Here is a 7934-nt window from a genome sequence, read left to right as displayed (position 1 = left end):
AAAAATTCATTTATTTTGTGTCTAGACCTGTTTCACCTTTACTCCATTGCAGGAAGATCATAAACTACTTCTATAAAAATCATATAAAGATTGACAAATTCCAATTTTAAAATGTTACAGTAAGTGCTTTTATAATCCACATATGAATCAGGGCCCCGAATTCAGCCTTATGTGGAGTGGTATTCAAAAGAACCATAAATCTAACTCTACAAGTCTTGAAAAATGAGGCAGATTTTTACTTTGGGTTTTCATATAGGGCCCAGTGAAGAGTTTTATATAATACCATGACCATGTAAACTACTGTCCAAACTGGGATGCTTTTGAAAGAGAGAAACTTCTCTTAAAAATCATGTTGGGTCAACAGGCATAAACCATGACTGACTCAAGCAAACCTAGATAGATGGTCATCCTAGCTTTATGGCATCTAACACAGAGACCCCTTCTCAAATGTTCCATTTAGTCATGTTTTCCTTTCCCCAAGTCTCCAAACTGATAGAAGCCTCTTACTCTTGGCCAGCTGCCTCTCCCCGCCATGCTCCTTTTATCCCCCTCCCCCCCACCCCACACCTGTCCCCTGCACTCTGCTACCACCAGTCCCTGCGGGGAGTTGCTGCAGAGATTTCTGCCCTGACCTGTATCAAGCCAGTCTAGAGAATCTGGAGGACACAACCTCTGCCTGCACCCATTCCTCCCTTGCTTCTTGACAAAAAAGGCTACCAGTACCCTTGATACATTTAGTTTCTCTGGGTGATATTTCACAAGAAATACCTAGTGAATAAAATTCTCAACTTCATTGCATTTTTCTTCTTCTTAACATTCACATATCTCCACAAAAAGAGGTATAATGCATATTTGAACATCCCAATTATCTTGGATCAAATATAGGATTTTCAAAGGTCTTTTCTTAACTACCCTTTGACTAGAAAATCTACCTATTTTATTTACTTCATAGTTTTTAATATTATCCAAAAGTGTTAAAATTTGGTATGCTTACTTATTTTCTATCTCCCTCCACTAAAATGTAAGCTTTATGAAGGCAAAGGTCTTGCCTACCATATTTTCCCCTGGGACCTTAGAATAGTAGTTGTGCACCAAGTCTGAGACCAAGCCTTCCTTGGCCCTTTCCCTATATCATTAAAGGTGGAGGAGGGTCTCTTGCTCTTGAGGTTGCACTCAGCTTCCACAGAGTTCCTATCAACAGAGTTCATAACTGGACACATACACTCAGAGAAAATTAATCTCTCCACCAAGGAATCAACAGTGAATTTAAACAGGAGGTCTACAATCAAAACTTCCCTGAACTCTCCATCCCAGCATCTGGAGAAATGTGAATTCAAACTAAACTCATGACCGTTTTAGATCTTCTAATCCCATCATCACAGGGGGAAGAATGGACCCCAGAAACATATTCTTCCCTACTCCACACACACAGAGAGGCTTGTCACCTCTGGGGTTAATCTCCTTAGGCCCTTCATGTTTCTTTATGTCTGTGAGAACAAGAAATTTCCAGACATTCAGGTCACTCCTCATCTCCTGAACACTAATCCATATTAGACTCTGTACTTATTCCCTTGACTCTCCCCACCTGTAGTAGTCAGCTTTCTTCAGGGAAACAGAAATAGGAGATATCTATCAAACAATCTATCTATCTATCTATCTAGGAGATGTACATAGAAACCCAAAAGTACCAATAGGTCCAATGAAAACTGAAGGGAGTCTGCTAGATAATTCCCTCTTGCTGGAGAAGGTCAGTCTTTTTGTTCTATTCAGGTCTTCAGCTGATTAGATGAGGCCCACCCATATGGAGGGCAATCTACTTAAAGTTCAGACATAAATATTAATCTTGTCCAAGAATACCCTCAAATTGACACAAAATTAATCATTATACCACCCCTCTAACTTCTGAAATCCTCTCACAGGTCTTCTGGAAATGCTGGTTAAGTTAACAGAAGTCTCCTTACCATAAACCTGTTCTGTGAATGATCCCTTCCCTTTTTCCTCTGATGTAAACCTTTCTCAAGAATTCTGCTTCCTCTGCTGCACTGTCAGGTGATAAATGTTCGTTTCCTCACAGAGCTGGTACCACTGAGCTGAATCTGAGTAGCTGCTCCCTATTGCTACTTTTAGACTATCCTCCCTGAAACTCACACAACTTTGAATCCCATGACACTAGATTACATCCCCTCTACCAACACCTAAGCCATTTTTCCTCGTTTCTCAATGATTTACACTTTTTACATCATAATCCTCTCTGATAACCTGATTGCCTTTATTCTTTATGATTTTTATATACATGAAATGATCCTTCCAATACCTTCACCTCTCAGCTTTTTTAGCTCCTTTCTTCCAGATATCCTGTTCTTACCCAGCCTCAGTCACTTACTCCTACATTACATTACCAATAACTACAGACCTTCTATAATCTTATCTCCTTGCCTCCCATACTGCATCATTTTATTAATTTCTGGGTCAATCTGCATTATGTTTTGACTCTAGGGGGATCTCCAAACTTTGATCCTACTACCCTGCTATTGTTTCTTGCTCCATTGATACCCTCACTCTTCTCCTTACCCAGCTAAGTTCTGTAGTCAGTCACTTCACTAAAATCACCCTCTTAAATCTTCACTTTTTTGCTTCCTTGTACATGCTTAGCTAAATTCCATGCTGGACTCTAACTCTTTGCTTACTCCAAACTGCACCTGTGCCCCTGAACATAATTGGGGAAAAACACAAAACCTCATTAACTTAAAATTTATGCTCTTGAATCCCAAGTGGGCCCCTACTACTGGCAGGCAGTCAAACTGTATGATTCACTTCTCTTTCCCAATCTCATGCACAACTATTCAGATTTTTTCTTCTCTAACTTCCAACATCCCCTCTCTCATACTTACCCTCAACTGGTTATTTAATTTCCCATTTTTCTGAAAAAGTTGAATCAATAGGGAAATATCCAAACATTCCCAGTACACTATCACATACCCATCTACCAGCATATGTACCTACATATACCACTTCCCTTCCTGTTACAGTGGATGGCATGTCCATACTCTTATACAAAGCTAATGTCTCCTTTTTGTGGACTGGATTCTATTCACTCTTGTCTACTCAAGACATTGATCTAGTAAGTCCTCTTTCCTCTCCTAATTCATCAAGTATTTGGTCTCTTCTGAATTGTTCCCATAGCCATATAAACACGATGCTCCTTCTCCTGTGTCTCTCAGTTCAAACTCCCAAAAGAACAAAAATAAATGGTTGAGCTTGGACTGATTGTCTCTGCTATGGTGAAAGGAACAAGGTCACAGAATAAAAATATGGCTTCCAGAAGACTAGGGAAAAAAGTGTGCTTACATGCCATTCCTACATGTATTACATGACTACTTTTCAGAAAGAATTCAACTTAACAAAGTATGGGAAGTTTCAGAAACAGGATGACTAGGAAGAAGCAGAAAGGGGAGCTTCGATAAAAACAAGGGTACCACAGGGCTAGAAAGGTAGGTTCTCAAGTCCAGAGAATCAAAGAGAAGTATTTAGGAAAGACATATCAACTCTGATTGGCAAAAGTCAGGATCTGTGAGGGTCAGGAACAACCCCCAAACAGAACATGTGGTAGAATCGTATTGGAAATCTTTAATAGGATTTTTATAGAATTAAAGACTTAGCTGGAAAAGAAAGATAAAAAGAAATCTTTAAAAGTAAGTTCTAAACATCATGAATCTTAGAATAATTTTAGCTATCAAATAAGATTTCTTCAGTGTACTCAGCAAAACTAAAAGGCAACTGATGGAACGGGAGAAGATATTTGTAAATGACATATCAGATAAAGGGTTAGTATCCAAAATCTATAAAGAACAAACTCAACACCCAAAAACAAATAATCCAGTGAAGAAACAGGCAAAAGACATGAATAGACACTTCTCCAAAGAAGACTTCCAGATGGCCAACCGACACAGGAAAAAAATGCTCAACATCACTCATCATCAGGGAAATACAAATTAAAATCACAATGAGATACCACCTCACACCAGTCAGAATGGCTAAAATTAACAACTCAGGCAACAACAGATGTTGGCGAGGATGTGGAGAAAGAGGATCTCTTTTGCACTGCTGGTGCTGATGCAAACTGGTGCAGCCATTTTGGAAAAGGGTATGGAGTTTCCTCAACAAAATAAAAATAGAACTACCCAACAACGCAGCAATTGCACTACTAGGTATTTTACCAATGGATAGAGTTGTGCTGTTTTGAAGGGACACATGCACCCCAATGTTTATAGCAGCACTATCAACAATAGCCAAAGTATAGAAAGAGCCCAAATGTCCACCGATGGATGAATGGATAAAGAAGATGTGGTATATATATACAATGGAATATTACTCGGCAATCAAAAAGAGTGAAATCTTGCCATTTGCAACTACGTGGATGGAACTAGAAGGTATTATGCTAAGCAAAATTAGCCAGTCAGAGAAAGACAAATATCATACGACTTCACTCATATGAGGAATTTAAGATACAAAATAGATGAACATATGGAAAGGGAAGAAAAAATAATATATAAACAAGGAGGGGGACAAAACATAAGAGACTTTTAAATATAGAGAACAAACTGAGGGTTTCTGGAGGGACTGTGGGTGGAGGGATGGCCTAAATGGGTAAGGGGCATTAAGGAAGACACTTGTTGGGATGAATGGTGGGTGTTAACATAGGGGATGAATCACTGGAATCTACTCCTGAAATCATTATTGCACTATATGCTAACTAACTTGGATGTAAATTTAAATTAATTAATTAATTGGGGCGCCTGGGTGGCGCAGTCGGTTAAGCGTCCGACTTCAGCCAGGTCACGATCTTGCGGTCCGTGAGTTCGAGCCCCGCGTCAGGCTCTGGGCTGATGGCTCGGAGCCTGGAGCCTGTTTCCGATTCTGTGTCTCCCTCTCTCTCTGCCCCTCCCCCGTTCATGCTCTGTCTCTCTCTGTCCCAAAAATAAATAAAAAACGTTGAAAAAAAAATTTAAAAAAAAAAAATTAATTAATTAATTAATTAATTAATTTAAAAAAATTTCTTCAGTGGAGTCCCCCAGTAAAGGAGAAATTACAACAATCAGTTTCAAACTGGTTCAGATTATAACTGCAAATCTGTCAGGGCAAAGCTAGGGCCAAAACCTTTATGCACATAATTCAGTAGGCTTCTCTAACACACAAGATAAAAGGTATAAAGAAAAATACAAAGAAATCGTTGTACAGTATGAAACAAGATCCGTGAAAATAGGAGGAAAATGAGTTTCAGTTTGAATGAATGCTAACTAAATTATTTGGGGGAAATATCCAAAGCACCATATAGTCAATGATCAGGAGCACATGTAACAATGATAATAATGAAAGAAACCTTAAGGTGACAGTGGACAGCAAATTCAGTGTGAGGTGTGAAGTGTGAGTCGACAATCAGAAGTAGCCAGTTTGGGCTGCATAACTGGAGAGGTGAGGGAACCGTGTGGCTCCTTCCAGTCAACCCTGGGAGGTTGTATTTGGGAAAGTGTACTCTCACCAGACCTTTAATACCACTGAAGTGAGATCATGGAATTACCTCATTAAAATTCTGGTCTAGAGACAGTGGGTACAGGCAAGGCATCAGCGATTGGGGACTGAAGACAGAAGATTTTGCTCAACGGCCCCAAAGTCTCTTAACGTAAGTTGGTTTGCCCCTCAGTGTAAGTGAAAGAGGATTTTCCTTCTTCTTCTGAAACAAAACAGGATTATACTCATTTTTCTCTCCTGAACAATGTATGAAAAGATCCAATAGATCTGAAGTCAATTCCTGAAATTCTGTTGGCACTTTCAGATCACAGAATTGCTGAAAGTTGTTTTATCTTTGGGAGGAGGGTGGTTATAAAAGCGAGGATAAAAGAAATGGCATTGAAGTGAATGCTGAAGAATGTTGAGAAAATCAAAGTCTAGGGCCTTTCTGACAGATGGTGCGAGAAATGGCAGGATGTATTTCAGGCCTGGCAAGAAGGCTGATCCGGCTGTGCCTAAAGCACTTTTCTGCACATTGGTTCCATTTGCCTGCTTCTCTCTGCTCCTCTGTGCAGAGTGCTCCTGTTGTCCAATGCTCAGCACCCATGGGCCCTGTAGAGCTGAGGTGAAATGATAGCCACACAGCCTTGGTCAACATTACCATCCAAGCCCGGTAATATTAGGTAACCAACTGAGCTGTTGGTTACCAAATCCAAATTCCTTAAACAGAAGATGTGATTGGTCCAGCTGAGTCAGTGGTCCACCCCTTGTTCAATAATCTGTGGTCAGACGGGTGGGACCGCAGGGCTAATCAGGAAGATCTGGCACAGTGAACTCTTTAAAGACCTTTTACAGAAGGGAGTATAGAAGCAGGTAGGAAATGGTGAACAAAATTAAAGTTAAAAAAGAAAAAAAAGTAAGTTGTTCTTTCTCAATGAAGGCCTTAAATGCTAGACTGAAGGGTTTTTATTCTTATATGGCAAATAATTTAATGCACTTATTTAAACTATCCTTTAAGCCATTTAAGCAAAGAGAATTAAACAAAGAATTGCTATTATACAATTACTCCAGCAGCAGGAGAAACTGAAGAAGGGAATGACTGAAGAGACAAAGACCAGAGTAAAGATGGCAATAACCTTAGCTTGGCACAATAAGATTTTAAGCTGGCTGATGGCAGTGAAAATAGAAACAGAGAGAAGGATTTGAGAGAATCCTGACAGAATTTGTTACACCCTAGTTGTGGGAACCAAGATAATGTGTATGGATGCATGTTAAGAACAGAAAGGAACTGTATAAATGTAGCAACAAACATGTCTGAAAATAAAGAATGAGAAGCATGATGATGCTATTTTGATACCAGATTTGCCTTTGCAGGAAATCCATGTGATAAAGTCTGACAAACTAGTGGAAAAGCCGATCTGGAGCTCAGGGGAGAGTACAGGCCAAAGACAGGGACAAAGGGTAGTCCTCCCGGACTGGATCATAATAAAAGGGAATGAGAGTGAGTTTCCTTAAAAAACTGGTAGGGAACATAGGAATGTCTAAGGTGGGAAAATTTATTTTCACATATTAATTCAAAACATATAATTATAAGACTCCTTCTTCTTACTTTCTCTTCCGAAAGAGTATAGGGTGCCTTTGCTGGCCTGATCATGAGATTTCAGCTAGGGCTGGGAAAAAGAACTCTGTCTTGCTGGCCTTAAAAATGATTCCTCTCCTCTGCACAAAAGAGGAAGGAGTAGGCATGACCTCACATAGCTGCCTTTCATGGTCTCTCGCTAAATTTTTGATTGTGTAATTTCCCTATTGCCAGATGATTATGCATGGCAGGCTGATTCAGAGGCCATTGTCTGTTTTTGAAATGAACCCCTAGAGTGCACTAATGGGATTTTATGCCATTAATGCTGAATAGAGTGGGATGAGAAATCACTTTTCTGATCTGTCTGCTTCTCGCTCTTGGGGCTCAATGTGAACACCAGTGGTTACCGTGAGAAAAAGAATTCACTGAGACCTTGGCCCCTTCCATCCTCTCCCTAAGTCCCTGCAGTGAATTAACAGTGGCCTCACCTTTTCCCATCTTTTTATCTTTTCTGGTTTACTTCAGGGTATCGTCATCAGCTCCAATCTGTCAGGGTGGGTGAATCATACATCAGCTTCTCTAGAGCCCACTTTATCTAGAATAAAAAGCCTTGTGCCACGAGGATATTTTAAACCAGGGACAATCAGCTTTGTACAGCCCGTTACTATGCCAAATCCTTTTTGAAGACTTTCCTTTGCAGATTTTCCTTGTCTGGTCCTTCTAACTCTTTGAAGAATCTACTGTTTTTGTGCCCTGTGGACAAGAAGGAGAGATGAGCTAAGCCATAAGCTGAGCTCTTTACACTTCTTCCATCTTGCTCCCATGTAAATCACCCTCCAACTCTACC

This window comes from Panthera uncia, chromosome C2, assembly GCF_023721935.1.
Source record: "Panthera uncia isolate 11264 chromosome C2, Puncia_PCG_1.0, whole genome shotgun sequence".
NCBI classification, from domain to species: Eukaryota; Metazoa; Chordata; class Mammalia; order Carnivora; family Felidae; genus Panthera; species Panthera uncia.
Note: the sequence above shows the minus strand (reverse complement) of the source record.